Below are 14,087 nucleotides of genomic sequence, written 5' to 3' on the forward strand. Positions count from 1 at the left end.
GAGGGGAGGGGAGGGGAGGGGAAAGGAAGAGACAGACAGAAAAGTATCTCCGTAGTCACTGGAGATTGAACAGGGGACCTTATATTCCCAGCTCTTTTTCAATTTAGAGAGAAAGTCTTGCTAATTCATTTAGTTGCCCAGGCTAGGCTCAAATTTGCAATCTTTTTTGCCTCAGCCTCGCAGAGTAGTCATAGAAAAGTCAGGGGCAAGCCAATGACTTTCGGGTAGAACATAGAACAAAACTCTGCCTTCAGAAATTCCCTCTGTCAGAGTTACCATCACAGGAACAACTGGAACTCTTGCCTTTCACTCCTGCTTCCAGGTGCAAGTTCACAGCTGGGGAGGACATCTCCTTCACACCAAGCCAGTCACCTCCCTCTCTAACCCTGCCCTTGTTTGGTTTTTTAAAAATTATTTTTAAAAGAGACTACAAAATAGTATTAAAACATAAAATTACAAGTGATACAGAATTGCACAAAACAAAATAATATGAATTTCACAGTATTTGTTGTAGTACATAGTGCTGTCTTCTAATTAGTTGTTCATATGACCAGATAAGTACATGCAAAATTGGAAGAAAGAAATATATAAGATTAAGAAGAGAAAAAGGTCAAATAATTGAAAATTGGAGACAAAACAAATTAAGCATTATTTGCTTCTTTCCACAGACCAGCAGAAATGCACAGTACAGTTGTCGAAACGATCCTGCTTATATACATAGATATATCTCTTTCACTGCTTGCTCTCCTTTCTTTCTCAACTCAGTAATTCCTTCCATTTGAAAAGTTTCATTCCTTTTTTCCAGTATCTACTGTACTCTTCAGATTTTATTTTTTCTTTCATGTTCTCACACTAAAGAGGTAATATGATGTTTGCACATGTGGGTTTGACTTAGTTCACTTAAGGGTATGTTCTCTATTTGAATCCATTTACCTATAAAAGCCTCAAACTTATGCTTCTTTATAGCTGAATAGTACTCCATTGTGTAAAAATAGCACATCTGCTTTATCCATTCCTCAGTTGGTGGGCATTTTGGTTGCTTCCAAGATTTAGCTAGGACAAATTTCACTGCTATAAACATGGATGTACATATATTGCTGTGGAATGATGTTTTCAGTTCTGGAAAAATACCCAGGAGGGGAATAGCTCAGTTGAATGAGACCTCCAAGCCTACTTGTTTTGAGGATTCCACCCTGATCTCCACAGTGATTGTTCCAGTCTGCACTCAACCAACAGTGGAGAAGGATTCCTTTTTTTCCCATAGCTCCTCTAGCATTTGTTATTGGCTGACTTCTTGATGATAGCCATTTTTTCCTGGGGTGAGATGGAATCTCAATGTTATTTTAATTTGCATTTTTTGAATGACCAATGATGTTGAAGAGTTTTTCATATGTTTATTGTCCATTTGTATTTCTTCTTCTTTTTTTATCTTTTTTCTTTGAATGGACAACAGCTTTTCTATTTGGGACCTGTCTTCACCATACACAGAGGGCACTTTGTCTCCTCCTTGGACAGGGTCTTGATGATCTCCTCTTTCCTGGCTTGCAGGTGCTCCTCATGGCTCTTGTGCACTTCTTTGGTCTTTGTCCTGCGAGCCTCGGCCTGGTCAGCCAGGAGCTTTTTGCAGGCCTTGTCCATTTTCAGCTTGTGGATGTGCTGCATGAGGACCGACTTGTTCTTGTGTTCATTCCCTTTCACCTTCAGGCACAGGCTGTGGTACATGTGCTTGTCAATCTTCTTAGATTCGCAGTATCTCTGGATCAGTCTGCACAGGATCTGTATTTTGTGCATCCAGGCTACTTTCTCAGGCATCTGGACATTGGCTGTACCCTCACCAATGCCCATGTGCCTGCCCTTCTGGCAAGCCAAGGTATTCTTCCAGCATCGTGCCTGAGAATGGACGGTCATAGGCTTGTGGGTGATCAGCCCATCATTAATCAATTTCCAGATCTGCTGGAGGGAATTGGCATTGGTGGTTTCATTCATCTCATTGGAGTCCAATCAGACTTTCTAACACAGTGGAGGATGCTGGAGGCCAGCCTCTTCTGAAGCCTGAGCATACTCATGGCTGTAACCACTGCAGCAAAAGGAAAGAACCCTCCATTTGTATTTCTTCATTTGAGAAGTATGTATTCCTCTCAGGTGTGCATTTTTGGATTGGGTATGTGAATTTTGGGGACCTGATTTTTTAAATTCTTTATATGTTGTCAATAGAAGGCCTTTGTGAGAGGGACAGTTGGCTATAATTTATTTCCAGCTTGTGAGTGTTGGTTTTTTTTTTGTTTTTTACTGTGTTCATAATTTCTTTTGAAGTGAAGAAACATTTCACAAAGATGAGATCCCAGTTGCTGATTCTTTGAAGTATTTCCCATGTGGTTTGGTTTTTGTTCATGAACTCTCTTCCCTACCCTTATGTTTTTAAAATTTTTGCCAACTATTTTCTCCAGGATATTTAGTGTTTCTGTTTTAATGTTTAAATCTTTGATCCACTTTGTTTAGTGCATGGTGGTAGATATGGATCTAATTTTAGCCTTGAACCTTTGGAAAACCAGTTTTTAAGAACCATTTATTAAAGGCTATATTTCTTCCAGTGAACGTGTTTGGCCCCTTTTTCAAAGATAAGGTGGTTGAGTGTGTTGTTGTTGTTTCTGCATCTTCTAATTTGTTCCATAAATCCTCAGGTCTGTCTCTGTGTCAGTACCATGCTGATTTTATCACAGTAGCTTTATAGTATAATTTCAGGTCAGGGATTGTGATGCCTCCTGCCTTTCCCTTGATACCCAGAATAGCTTTTGATATTCTATGTCTCTTCTGATTTCAGGTGAACTTTAGGAATGTTTTCTCTAGCTCTGTGAGGTATCCTAATGGTATTTTCATCAGGATTGCATTGAATCTGAATAACAATTTTGGAAGTATGACCATTTTTACAATGTTGGTTCTTCCTATCCAGGATCAAGGAATATCTTTCCATTTTTTGAAATCTTTTTCAATCTCTTTTCTCAAAGTACTATAATTTTCTTTTGTTTTTTTCATAATTTTCACTGTATAAATCTTTTACTTCCTTTGTGAGATTGATTCTTGAGTATTTCACATTTTTGGATGTTATTGTGAAAGGCATGATTTCAAATTTCTCTCTTGATGTGTTTGTTGTTTGTGTACAGAAATGCTAATGATTTTTGAGTGCTGACTTTGTATCCTGCTATGTTACTGAATTTGGTTATTAAATCTGCAAGACTTTTGGCGGAGGTTTTGGGGTCTTACATGTAGAGTATCATGTCATCTGTAAATAATGATAATTTCTCTTTTTCTTTTCCAATCCTTATTTTTTTTTTGTTTCTCTTGTCTAATTGTTCTGGCTAATGTTTCTGGAACTATATTGAATAGGAATGGAAACAGTAGACATCCTTGTATTGTTCCTCTTTTTCAATTGAAGGCTTTCAGACTTTATCCATTTAATGTGATGTTGGCTGTTGGTTTCTCATACATTTTATGAGGTTGAAATTTGGACCATCTATTCTAATTTCCTGTAGGTTTTTTTTTTTTTTAAATCATGAGTGAGTGTTAGATTTTGTCAAAAGCTTTTTCTGCATCTCTAGAGATGATCATGTGGTGTTGTCTTTGGCTCTATTGATGTGGTGTATTACATTTATGAATTTGAAATGTTGAACTATCTCTGCATTCCTGGAATGAATCCCACTTTCTCATGGTGTATACTCTTCTTGATCATTCACTGCATCCTATATGCTAGTATTTTATTGAAGTTTTTTGCATCTATATTTGTTAGAGAGATTGGCCTCTAGTTGTCTTTCTCTGGTTTTGGTATCAGAATAATACTTGCTTCCAGTTATGAGTGTGGGAGAATTGTTTCCCTTTAAATTTTATTGAGGACTTTGAAAAAGTTGGCATTAAATCTTCTCCAAATTTTTTGTAGAGGGGCTGGTGGGATGGCTCAGTGGTCTAAAGCACCTACTTAGAACAAGCTAAGCTAAGCAAAGCACAGGGACCGCGGTTCAATCCCCCAGCACCACATGCCAGCCAGGCCCGCCCCTTGGTGGGCTGAGCTGGCCACACACACACACACACACACACACACACACACACACACAATAAATAAATAAATAAATAAATAAAATAAAAAAAAATTTTTTGTAGAATTCAGCTGTGAATCCATCAGGACTTAATCTTTTCTTTTTTGTAGATTTTTTTAAGTACATTTTCAATTTTGTTTCATTATTTAGTTGTTTACAGTTTGTAATATTTTCTTAACCCAGGTGTGATATTTCATACGTATCTAGGAAACTTTCCATTTCCTCTATGTTTTCTGTCCTGTGAGAGTAAAGATTTTGCAAGTAGGTGTTGATGATCTTCTGAATTTATCTAGGATCTGTAGTGATGTCACCCTTTTCATTCCTTATTGCATGAATTTGTAACCCTGCACTTTTAAATTTGACTCTTGCTCTAGAGAAAGATGACACCTACATCAACCAGCTGCCTGTCCCACAATAGCAGGAAGCAGGTTGACCCCAGACAGCGATGGAGCCCTGCTGAGCCCTGCCCCTATCCCACCACTGCAGGAGCCTGAGATAGATAACCACAATCCTGATGTTCTGAAAACTTCTCCCAGAGGTATAAACTAAAGACTTACTTCTGGGTGTGGCCAGGTGTGGCAACCTCCATTGCTGACAGTTGTCATGAGAAACATAAATATGTATCCAGCCATGCATCAGGCTTATAGACTTGTTAATATTCTTGGGAAAGATGTAAAAGATGCCTCCCTCTGCTTACAAAATGCTCCCATAAGCCCTTCAACTGGGAAAATTCTGAGATTTTTCCAGGGCCATCTCCCTTGTACTCAGTTGCTGTAAGGTGTTCACACCTCTCCCACCTTGGCTCTGCACCTGTGTCTTCCATGACAAGAAAGTCATCTTAGTCATCAAAGCAAACCCACAAGGCCATCTGGGAGGCTCTCAGATTCAGCCCAAGCCAGAAAAGCTTTATCTTGTTCTTTCAGAAGACCTCAAGTATGGCCTGTCTTCTCCTTACATTAATTAACTACAAGCTGCCCAGCCAGCTGCCAACACCTCCACTGCCAGTTCTGTCTCTTGCACCACAACCCTCTGCTGTATTGTCAGTAACTCTGCTGACTCGGTTTAACACTAAAGAATGCCACTGTGTCTTAGATTGGGCCTACGCCTGGTTAAAGTCAAAAATCTCTGCCACTGTGGTTGATCCTGATGTTTGGATGAATACAGGCCTCCCATGAGCCTATCCAAACTGGGACTGTAATGTGACAGAGGGCCATGAAGGCTTGGATCAGTACAACACTGTTCTTCTGGCAGATCTCAAAGAAGGAAGCAAGAAGCCAATAAACATGGTTAAGGTTACTGAAGTTACCCACTGGAGCCCCTGCTAAAATGAAATGCTGCCAAAGCAGATCCTGTGAGACTGAGGGACACTTTGTCAACATGAATTCCTATACATGCTTGAGTGCACTGTACCTCTCCTGGACCATGAACAGCCTCCCTCACACTCAGTTCCACTGTCCCAGACTTGATACTGATTCTGACTATACCCCAGGAGGAAGAAGAGCACCTACATCAGCCTTAAATGCCTAATAGTTATAACCCTGAAATTTTGAAAGACTTGTTTTCAGAAGTAAAGTGCTTACTCAGACTGTTAGCCCCTGGGAGTGTCCAGTGTCCTACCTGTGCAGATACTTGAATACAGTAACAAAGGTGGAAAACCCAATACTATTATGGATTACTGAACTGTTTTAGAATATTTTGCTGAGTTTACACACCTATAATATTCAAATGACGGAACTAAACAAAAAAGGGGATACAGATGAATGTCCATTTTGTAACTGTGTATTCAAAATGGTTAGGATAGATATATAGTTACATTCTCTTAATGAACAGAGGGATTTGTTGTAATAGTGTTTGTAACTAGGATATCATGTCTGCATCTTGTACAGCAAATAACCACTAGGAAGAGAGTATGCAATGCGTTAATTATTGAAAGTGTCCTACCAATTTGATTTGAAACTGTCTCATTGCTATTTGTCTGTCAATAAAATTATGGAAAAAAATACAGTAACTAAGGACTGCCTCCTTTGCCTTCATGCCTTAATGAAGACATGCCTTCACTGTCTATCTGATCAAGAAAGCTAACAAGCTTACCTTACACCAAGACCTAACTGTCTAGGTACCACATGCTGTACTTGGATAAACTGTTCTTAAAAATTGAATCCCCTGACAGATACCAAGTATACCCTGTCTATGGGTGGAAATAGCTCTGTTAGGAATGAAGTCTGGCAGGCTAGATACACTGTGGTCATCTTGGACAAAACTATTTTGGCCAAAACTCTCCTACAGGGATAATTTGCATAGAAAACTGCTCTTTGGAAACCTTCCATCAGTGATACAAAATAATCTGGTCCAGAGACCTAACACCCCTCTAGGGATCCAGTTGACTGAAACATCAACCCCAGCCAGAGAACTTTACCTAATAAGCCTGGAAGATCAGAGCCAGACCTGCCCCCACCATTTTTTCTGCAAGCTTGAGCTAGTGCCCTGACACCTGCAGCCCTGCAGCCAACTCAGGCTTCAGCACCTGTGTCCCTGGCTCTGACCTCATACATTACAGTAGATTCTCCCCACCTAAAGATATATAGGTAGACTACACAAAAATAAAACATAACTCTATAAAAATAGCTTGTAACCAGTTGTTTTTAAAGTATCTGTAGACATTCCTGCACACATGTGTAACCCAGGTATGTATTAACTACATCTACAAGTTTCGGAAATCCAGTCTTAGATCCACTGAAATTTTTACCTGGGTGCTCCTCTGAGGCTCATTCAAAAGAGACAATGCACACTGAACAGATCACACAAGACTGAAGCCTGAGGACATCATTCACAGGATTGTGTCATACCTATTCCCCTTGATTTTTGTGTCTTCTCAGGCTGCTTTCTGCAGTCCTTGCTTCCTCATTCCCTGACAGCTGTTTTTTATTTGTTTGTTTTTGCCTTAAACTGAATGGATCATTGCCCCAAGAGAATAGAACAATCACTTGAACATTTGACCAAGATTTGGTGAGTGTCCAAGGTACACTGGACACTCTTCTAGATCAGATGTTACAGAACAGGCAGGCCTAAATATGCCTCTGCCTAGAAAACAATGCGTGGGAAAACTCTAAGAAGACAATCTTGGGGACCTTGGCTAGAGCGCTTCCTAGGATCGCTGACAACCCTAACGGTACTGCATCTCATTGGGCCTCATCTTAGAAGATCCCATATAATATGCCCAGCATAGATTTGCCAAGGAAACTAAGAGATGGGGGACGTGTGACAAAAAATGTGTCCCCAAGCCAGTGTACTTCAGTTTCTTAGTCTTCCAGCTAGCAGTTTCTGTTCCAGTCTGGGTAGCTTTTGGTCTTTTAGAAACAGTTGGTAACTCTGATGCATAGCTGATCACTGTAATGCACATTGCATAAAATAATCCCCAATTGAGCCATTCCACCCATGTAATTCCTACTTGCTTATTCAATATAAACCTTAGACCACCGAGATCAGGGCCTGATATTTTGTTAATGATCCTGATCAGTGCCCATCAACATAAATAAATGTGGGGCCTGGGACATGGCTCAGTGGAATAAGCGCAAGGGCCTGAGTTCAATTCCTGGTCCCGCAAAAAAACCAAAAACCAAAAAATAAAACAAAACAAAAATAATGATAATAAAAAAATAAAAATAAATAAATGTGCCTCCAAATTCTGGGTGTCGTTTCATCGTTTCTGCTTACGATTGCAGCATTAGTCCAATTTTAGGACAAAGGCCTAAAACTCACTGGAGGTTAGCCAGCACTACTCTGTGTTGGAAGCTTAAGGAGACTGGAGAACCGGAGGGCTGCAGACCAATATCCAAAGGTGATGGCTCCAAAGGACAAGCATATTCAGGAAGACTGGTGCTCTTCAAAATGAGCAGACTACCACACTTCCTCCTCCTTTCTCTGTTTATCCCACCAAGGCTATAAGTCTATTGGTTTGTGCCCCCTACAGCCAGGTGAGTCTTCACCCCTCTCAGTTCACTCACCTACATGTCAGTTATCCATAGACATATCCACAACTGCTTTTTATTAATCTGCTAAGAATTTTTAACCCAATAAACTTGACATACCAACTTAATGGTCACAAAGTAGACAGTCTTGTCTAGGATTGGGAGATGAAGGGTGTAGTGTTTGAATGAAGTTCAAGGGATCACAATCAGAAGTGTTACTGCAGGAGTTGTACTCCTTCGGCTAGTCTCATGAGAAAATGAAGAAGTATATCTGGTGTTATGGTTTGTGTCTAGTTGTCTCTGCAAAGCCTCCTGAGGTCATAGCATGGCTTCTGGAGTTTGTGATTCATTGTGATTGTGGGTGTGTGTTCTGTAACTGACCTGGGGCATGTAATTTGCATTACAGTGTAAGGGGGGAATGAGAGGCTAGCTATCTACCTGAGCTGCTGCCCCTCCCTTATCTCTCTGCTCTTTGCTATCGCCGTGAAAGGTAGCTAGCTCTCTAGAACGTGCCACTCTGCCTTGGAGCCAGCTGAGTACGGACTGAAACCTCCACTAACTATGAGCTAAACAAACCTTTCCTTCCTAAGTTTTGAGTGTCAGGTATTTGTCCCAGCAATGAGAGAAGAGTAAGAGAGACATCCAGTGAGAGCTACTCAATGATTACACAAGATTAGTGACATTTGTGAGAACCAACTTCCCCCAAAGCCCTAAATCAACCTGCTTAGCACCAAAGCATGTGGCCTCCTTTCTGTCAACAGAAGCTCATGCAGTATCATCTAGTCCGCACTCTCCACTATGCAGAGAGGGAATTGCTTCTAGTACTAGTGGTTCTGAAGCAACGTAAAAGAGTTCTCGTTGCCCCACAACCTCATTGATATTTGATGTAGTTAGCTGCACTGATTGATAACACATTGTATTGCAAGGTCATGCCTTCCCCCATTGTATACACCTCTTTTCTATTTATTTATTTATTTATTTATTTATTTATTTATTTATTTATTTATTTAGGGAGGATACCAGGAATTGAACTCAGAACCTTGCTCTTGCCAAGCAAGATGCTGTGCCCTTAAGCTATAACCCTGGGCCCTGTTTATTTATTTTGAGACAGGGTCTTGCTACGTAGTGTAGGCTGGACTCAAACTCACTATGTAGCTCAGGCTGGCCTCAAGCTTGTAGTTATCCTTCTGCCTCAGCCTCCCCAATTCTGGGATTGCAGGTATGTGCCAGCACACATGGTTTATGCTTTATTTTGTGAGACTGTGTTTGGGACTCTGCAAAATCCCCCTGTTACTTTCTCAACTAACCACCTCTTAGGCTATGCAAATTGAGTTACAGAGAAACTGAAAGGAGGGGAAAAATAGTTCATTTATAAACTGTTTCATGTTTGGTTTCTGCTCCTCCAATCAATCATTATGTCAGAAGCACTTTTTCACTCCAGAAGCAGAGGTTTGAAGCAGCAAACATCATTGTGAATCTGAGGTAAAAATAAAGAGTTTCAAAAGTATTCAAGACTCTTTTCATGTATCATATAGAATGCACCAATGTAAGTTGCTAACTAGAGTGCAAAGTAGTACTTTGAAAACCTATTTGGCCTTTTTACAAAAGTTGAGTGTTTGGATACCTCATCTGTGAATTTCATGGTGAAAAACAAACCTACCAAAAGGGTGTATATATATGCACTAGGAAGCACTGAAAGGAATATATAGAATCATTAGTAATGGCATCAAACTAGATAGAGCCTGTTACAGTTTGTATGTAGATGTCCCCCAGAGAATCATGTGGGACTTTTTGGAGGTGGTACATCAGGGGTATGTGATCCTGGGATTAAAAATGTGATGCTGGGATTGATTCACTGGTGCTAGGATTAAGGGTGCCCCACCCTAGGTGTGAGTGCTACCTGCCATATGGGAGGGTAGCCAGGAAGGATATAACAAACAGAAAGGGCCGGTCTAAGCACCTGTCTGGCAAGTGCAAGGACCAGGATTCGATCCCTTCTACTGCATGCCAAGCCAGCTCCAGAACCCCAGGCACACCATGCTGGCCACTGAAATGGTGTAACGACACACGTCTGTAATCCCAGTGCTAGGGAAACTGATGCAGGAGGATCACTATGCATCCAAGCTGTATAGTGAGACCCTCTACCAAAAAATAAAGATTTTTTAAACAAATATTTAAGAAACAGAAAGAGAGCTGTTGCTCTCGCTGCATATTGCTTGCTGCTGTTGCCTCTTGCTGCTGTTTCCTTTAATCTGCTCTGCTTTGCTATAGACTTTTTTCCTCTGTGATTCTCTGTCATTCAGCCCTGTCTCAGAGCAGCCAATTGTGACATGGAACCTCTGCAAACTGTGAGCTACAATAAACCTTTCCTCCTTTAACTTTGCGTGTTCAGTGTTTTGTTTTAATTTGTTTTGTTTGATAGGAAATTTCCATGTGTACTGCGATTACAGTGTGCATCACCATGCTCAATGGGCGTTGGGTATTTTGTCTTAGCAACAAGAAAAGTAACTAAGGCTGGGGAGATAGCTTGGTGGTCTAAGCACCTGCCTGGCAAGAGTAAGGTCCCAAATTCAATCCCCAGTACTGCTTACTGTGCCCATCCCCCTCAACTGGGCATGGCGGCACACACCTGTAATCCCAGCACGGAGGAGGCTGGACAGGAAGATCACTATGAGTTTGAACTGCACAGAGAGACTATGTAAGAAAACAATAAAAAAAAGAAAAAGACAAGTAAGACAGAATTAAAATGCTAATCTAAATTAAATAAATATATAGATTGTGGTACACTGAAGCACCTGCTTCTGCAATGCCAATGTACTAATAACTATACACAAATAAATGAGTCCACAAAAATACTAGTCAAAGAAGCCAGAATCAAAACAATACATAGAAAATGATTTATTTATAAACATGTGAAATGAGACATAGACTAAGGATAATGATTAACATATCCCATCAGAGTATTGATCAAGGTTAACAGTGACTTCTTCACTTCTTCAGTGTTGACACGTGAGGTTTAGAAAGGTGCTCACTTTATGATCATTGTATGCAATATACATTTATTTGCTTATCACGTTTCTGTTATACTTTTAATAAATTAAAAATCCTGAGTTGTGTAAGTTTAGAAAATTGTTAGAGCCTTTACTTAGGAATTTCTAGAGATCTGAAAGATTAAGGAGCAGAAGGTATCATTTGTGCAGTTTACTTGAAAAATTTTCTACTTTTTGAATTGACAAAATAAATCCTTGAGTCTCTAGCTCATTTGTCTGTCTAACATGCATGATTGTGCACTTCATGATGTCATTCCATGATGTCATTCGATGTTTATATGCCCTTCTGCTTTCCTTGGACATTCCCATTGTGAAATACCGGTCCTAGGACTGTCATTCATATGAACTGCAACGTGATGAAATACCTGAGCTTGTCTAAGACATCTATCTAATAAACAGCTATTAGAACAAATATTAAAGTATTCCTTAGTTGCGCTTTTTTCCTATGTAGAACAAATACGGGTAACTTTTACATTATCATGTTAGTTTACAAAAAATGCACCCTAAAATTTTAAAGTACCATGCTAGCTTATGATATATATGAATCTTGAATGACACAAGTTAGAAATACAGACATAGAGTCCATGTTTTCATTCTTTTTTATTTGAAATGTCTAGAAACTTGCAGAGAGAAAAAAGTAGATTTGTGATTGTCAGGGGCTAAGAGTAGGGGACATGAGAGTTAATTATTTATGGTACAAATTTCTCTAGGGAGAGATGGTAATGCTCTGGAATGAGATGGGGTGGTGGTTGTACAACTATAGTATTTGTATTTATTAAAACCACCAAGCTGGAAATGGTGGTGCACGCCTGTAATCCTAGCACTTGGGAGGCTGAGGCAGTAGGACTGCTCTGAGTTGGAGGCCATCTTGGACTACCTAGTGACTTCAAGGCCAGCCTGAACTGCATAGTGCGACACGGCCTTAAATCAATCAATCAATCAATCAATCAATCAATCAATCAAATCACTGGATTGTACAGCATGAAAGGATGAATTCATGTAATGTGCATTATGCCTCAATAAATCTGTCACAAAATCTTAGTTGAGACTTTTTTGTTTGAGCACAATTCCTCTTCACTGGTAGATCATCTTTTTTTCTATGGAAGCATGTAGGTTTTCTTAAAATTTAGAAATTTCAGCATGATAATTTTTAACTTCATTGACACTATTTTCTCTAGAATATCTCTGACAGTATTAATTCCAGCGAGATAAAATCAGCCGTATGTTTTCTGCAAAATAGTTATAATCTCCTCAAGGGATTATACATGTTTTTGGATTGCCAAATTAGCACTATAAGGTGCATGAAAGATACTTGTTCTGGACAACTTGGTCCTTTTTCAAAAGAGGTTGTGTGTAGTTAAGTACATAAATACTTATATTTAAGGAAGGTTGTATAGAATACATAACCAATTCTATTTATTTTTTATTTTTTATTTTTTGGTATTTTTAGGAAAGGGTCTACAGGGTGTTCAGGGTCTCACTACTAGATCAGACTCATAGTGATCCACTTGTTTACATCATCCCAAGATCTGGGATTACAGGTGCGCGCCACCACGCCCAGTCTCAAATGCCATCTCAGCGTGCCTTGGGGACGGGGCTGGCATGGCAGGCCAGGAATTGAACCCCCAGCCCTTGTGCCTGCTTGCAAGACCTTTAATCTACTATTTGGCCAGCCCTATCAATTCTATTTTTAAGCAGAAAAGTGTTTAATAACTAGACTTAGATATTAAAAAAAAAAATCAAAGGATGCTTAGAGTAGAAATTCAGAGATTTCTTCTGAATGTTTGGCTCCAGGGTTACACACCTTTATTTGTAATTCAATGTGAGGAAGATAGTACAATACTGTTTTGTGGCTACCTATACCGTAGCTACCCAACACCTATGGTACCCATATAACTAACAAGTCAGCTTATTAATCCACATTGGAGCTCTTACCTGTGGGTCTTTGCTGTCACAACTGCAGAAAATTATGTACTATACCTCCCTTCTTTCAAACCATGGAAGCTTGTCTTACTCAGAGAATTTAACTCATATCTATAATCCTATTTCTAGAGGAGCCTCAGTAATATCCCTTTTTATTCTAACAGGACCTATAATAAAGATAAAGAAGTGGAGAGGAATGGAAATTGAAGATCAATTATTATGGCTTGTATTTAGATGACCTCTCAAAGCCTCACATTCTTATAGGTAGGGCTTTTCCTAAGGGGCTGAATTAGAATATTTGAATGTGAATTAAAGGTGTGAATGTGGGATACAGGTGAGATAGCTAACCTGGTCCACTGGTTGGACAAAAGGGAAAGTGAGCTTTTTGGCGGAACCAGGGATTGAACTCAGGCCCTTGCACTTACCATCTCCCCAGTTCCAAAGTGAGCTTTTTGGTACTGCTGCTTTGCTACTTGTGCTGCTTGTTGCTAATTCCTCCCAGGCCTGGTATGAACTGTTTCTCCTCTCCCACGCCACCCTGGATTGCAGCCAGCTGCCTATGGACTGAAACTTCTACAAGCTATGAGATGAAAGAAACCTTTATTCCTTTAACTTGTGGATGCTGGGTATTTTGTCCCAAGAATGAGAAATAGCTAGCTACACCAGTGGACATTACCTAGTACAGTTTTCTGCACTGTACTCAAAAATCATATACATCCATTTACGCATAAACCTTCTGATAAAAACAGCAGCAAGAAAATTATAACCCTCATTTTGGAGGCCACAAATTATAAATGGTAGCTAGCATCTGGAGGTCCTGTGATGCTGTGACACTCCAAGACAAGATTACATCGGCATAGGATCATCACTACCCTCTAAATCACTCAGTACTCCCTCCGGTTTTGAGTATGCCTAATAAATAGTGGCTAGCTCAGAATATCATAGTCTGTGCCCATCGGAGGTACTGACCTCCCAATCCCCCTTTTATACATCATTATATTTCCATTTTTTCTTTATCCTTCCCCATACCCTCAAACAAGCAGCTGGAGATCTCGCCC

The 14,087-nt window shown here is 39.9% G+C and overlaps 1 pseudogene; it reads right to left on the reverse strand.

Annotated features, from left to right (window-relative positions):
• Positions 1–1,458: 1,458 nt before the first annotated feature.
• LOC101589859 lies at positions 1,459–2,066 on the reverse strand (annotated as a pseudogene).
• Between the last annotated feature and the right edge of the window lie 12,021 nt (positions 2,067–14,087).

The sequence above is a fragment of the Octodon degus genome, unplaced genomic scaffold (genome assembly GCF_000260255.1).
Source record: "Octodon degus isolate 3935 unplaced genomic scaffold, OctDeg1.0 scaffold00135, whole genome shotgun sequence".
In the NCBI taxonomy this organism is placed as follows: Eukaryota; Metazoa; Chordata; class Mammalia; order Rodentia; family Octodontidae; genus Octodon; species Octodon degus.